Source organism: Gavialis gangeticus, unplaced genomic scaffold (assembly GCF_001723915.1).
Source record: "Gavialis gangeticus isolate Ggan-Ray unplaced genomic scaffold, GavGan_comp1, whole genome shotgun sequence".
Classification (NCBI taxonomy): Eukaryota; Metazoa; Chordata; order Crocodylia; family Gavialidae; genus Gavialis; species Gavialis gangeticus.
Window position 1 is genome coordinate 78,085,215 of NW_017729034.1, and position 3,390 is coordinate 78,088,604.

The 3,390-nt window shown below is 46.2% G+C and overlaps 1 protein-coding gene across 1 annotated transcript in view; it reads left to right on the top strand.

The window, feature by feature from the left end:
• Positions 1 to 3,235: 3,235 nt before the first annotated feature.
• RGS17 (regulator of G-protein signaling 17) overlaps positions 3,236 to 3,390 on the top strand; it is a 129,021-nt gene continuing 128,866 nt past the window's right edge. The window contains exon 1 of the mRNA XM_019527604.1: positions 3,236 to 3,359. The gene's annotated coding sequence lies outside the window, so the exon portion shown is untranslated. The remainder of the gene's footprint in view (positions 3,360 to 3,390) is intronic.

Below are 3,390 nucleotides of genomic sequence, written 5' to 3' on the forward strand. Positions count from 1 at the left end.
TGACAGAGATGAGAATGCTCTGATGGATGTGTTAAGTGATGAAGATGGATAAAGTGAGGAATTGTTACATCAGAGGATTGGTGAAGGTAGTGGGGGCATCTAAGAAAGTACAAGACAGAAGACTGGCATGGTATGGGTATGTTCAAAGGAGTGTGGAAGAGTATGTGGGAACAGAAGTTACCAGAATGGCACTACCAAGGAGAAGAGGAAGAGGAAGACTGAAGATGAGATGGAGAGAGCGGAGAAGGACATGAGAGAGAAGGAGTGGGAAGAAGATACGTATGACCAAAGCTGGTGGAAAGCTAGGATCCTTAACAGTGACCCCGTTTAGATAGGACAAGTCAGGGAAGAAGAAGATTAACAAGAATTTTGTGGAAGACGGTATCGGAAGCCTCACATTCACTGCTATCCCCCCATTCACAGACCCTGTAACCTAAACATTAAAGGAAATCTATGACTTGCTCTTGCTGTTCCTGATCATTTTGTCCTTGCTCCCCCCTTCATTCCCTCTTATTATTTGTTTACAACTTCTGCCTGCCATAACTGCTACCACCACACATACTTCCTATGGACTTGCAAATCTGTAGAAGAGATTTGCTTTGGTATGATTCAAAGCCACTGTTAGACAAAAATGTCATCCCTATCTTAAGCACATTTATTCCCACTGGTTTTAATGGACGTACGCATGAGTTTAGAGTTAAGCAGATGTTTAAGAGGGTTTTTTTCCTAACAGGGTTGCTCCCCTGAAACATAGCCTTAACATTTTGGCTGATTATCAGTGTAGAAGATTTCTAAACAAACAAAAAGCTTTATTGTAAAAGAGTTAAGGTTGAAAATATAGTTCAATGCAATTCAGCAAACACATGGAACAATATTACTTTCTTTATGGAATTTAAACAACTTCACAAAACCTAATATGTTAGAAAACCTGGAAATAAACAAGTAACTCAGACTGTTCCCATAACTCAATGTTGCTCCTCACAACTCACACATGTAATGAACTGTATATTTTCTTCTTAAAATTAAAAAAGTACAAAAGTTAAACCCCTAATCACTAGGAAATATGGGATACAATATATTTTTTTCTCTTTTCCCAAGATTCCCCAAATCGATATATCCAAAATATGAATAACAAATGTGTGTCTTGAGGAATGGACTCAGCTAAACTTCCACAGACCAGAAGTTAGGGAGGAATAGGCCCATAAACTTTTCTGTGAACCTCTCATTTTCCATTCCCTGACTGAAAACATACACTCTTATTTAAGAATAAAGCTATTACCAGTTCCTTGCTGGTAGGGAAAATGGATCATCATTTTCAAGAGTAAGGAAATTCTAATGCACAAACCAGTCATCTTCTAGAAGACGGGTTGGCAACCTACTGTCTTTTGCCTGAATCCAGCCCACAGAGCCTTTGGATCTAGCCTGCAGAGGCATGGCTTTGGTGGCATTTAATGGCAGGTGGCTCTCCCTGCACCGTAGCTGGGCACCTGGAGTGGGATTCTGGCACGTGGCACTACAGCTGGGCAGCAGGAAGAAGTGGCAGCCTGGTCCTAGTGCCCACTTTCTCTAATCTGAGCTGTGTCATTCTAATTCCCTGCTGGAAAACATTGTTGACCCCTGTTCTAGAAAGAAATGATTCTTGAAAGCCACTTGTTCCACCTTCTTTGCCTTGGGTTCTCTGGGTATGGCTGCAAGGGATATGGCTTCAATCAATTCTTTCTGGTAACTGAAGTTGAGATGGGCCACATGGAGGCCCTTGATACTTCAGTCATCTGTGTTGCCCTTTTGTTATTTAAAAATGTAGACCAGATTTTCACATCTAGGTGTACAACTCAAATACAGGCATTTAAAGTTAGGCCCCAGCATCCTTATTTAGGCATCTAAGCAAACCAACTCCGGTTTCTGAAGCGTAGAGCAATGACTTTCATATGCTTAAATTCTAATCACTAGGAATCTGTGGCGTCAGTGCCAGGATTCAAGGATAGAGTCCAAATGATTATAACTGTTGTTCTCTGATAATTGGATTTGGGGTTTGGAAAGAAAATACAAGTGATGACCATGCTTTTAGGAGCATTAACTTTATGGGGCTGTTTCATTTCAGCTGTGGTAGAATTGGAACAGTTTTGGCCTTATGTTCTTGTAGTGCTATACCATCACAGTGTATTGGGATCTCAGTTATTCTGGTGGAATGAGAGATGTGGTGTGGAAGGGAGATATCCAGTCAGCAGCATTCAGGTTCCAAATTAACATTTTTGCACCTTTCTCGTATTAGGATGTGTTGAGAGCCAGATTGTTTTCGTTGACTAACAGAAGCAACATCTGTTGTCTGTTTAGATGCTAGCATTCCTAGAATGGGAGTGGGATGCAACAGAATCCAGATGCCAAACAAGTGTTTCTCCAGAATGGGTGCACTGAGGCATATCAGAGTCCAGATTTTTAAGGTGCAGTGGGTACGGTATACATGTTCTCTATTTAGACAGTGGCAGTTGTGAAATTCAGGCAAAATAATTGGCAACATCAGCCAGGCTTCAGAAGCTATTGCCACATGTTTACACTCCTGGTGCAACTAGACGTGTTGCAGTCGGAAGCACCCACACTTCTCCTCTGTGGAGCATGGGTGGCCAAAACAGTGTCCAGGGGCTGGGTCCAGGTTTGGGCAGCATTTGCACTGAGGTGCATCAAATTTGGGGCTGTTTTATGTGCATGCAGCAAAAGCAACAGCCTGCCTTCCTTTCTCTGTTTGCACAATGGGGGAGGGACAAAAATAGGTGGCAACCAGGTAAGGCGAGCCTTTACCTTTTCCAGTCGGGATGCATTCATCCCCCCATGCCCATTTTCCATTTCAAAGCCAGAGAGGGCAGCTGTCCTAACGTGCCCCTGGCATCTATTTAGAGAGACAGGTTGGGAAACATCCCCCTGACCCATCACGCATCACACCAGGTGTCTTCAAAAGCCGCCCCGAAATGCAGCCTGGCTCACGGCCGCCGGATCCCACGGGGCTGGGACCAGCCTGGCCCAGGCTGGCCCCCTCCCGCCTGCGTGGCTCGGCAGGAGCTCCCGGGGGACGGGGGCTTGGGACTGGCCGTGAGTCACAGCCTGGGGACAAGCGGGGAAACTCCAGCTGCTCGGGGAGGCTCCAGCGCTAGTGGCAGAGCGCATGTGCGCCGCCTGCCTCTCCTCTCCTCTCCTCTGCTCTGCTCTGCTCTGCTCTCCTCCCTCCTTTCCTCTCTCTCTCTCTCCCTGCCGGCTGGGTGCTGAAGTTGGGCGGATGGCAGCAACCCAGCTCCGCTAGGGACCAGCTGCACCAGCCTTTCCCCGGGATCGCTCCGTGCCAAGCGCTCGCGTCCAGGCGGGGCTGGGTAAGGCGGACCTGGGCTCTTTGGTGTTGGG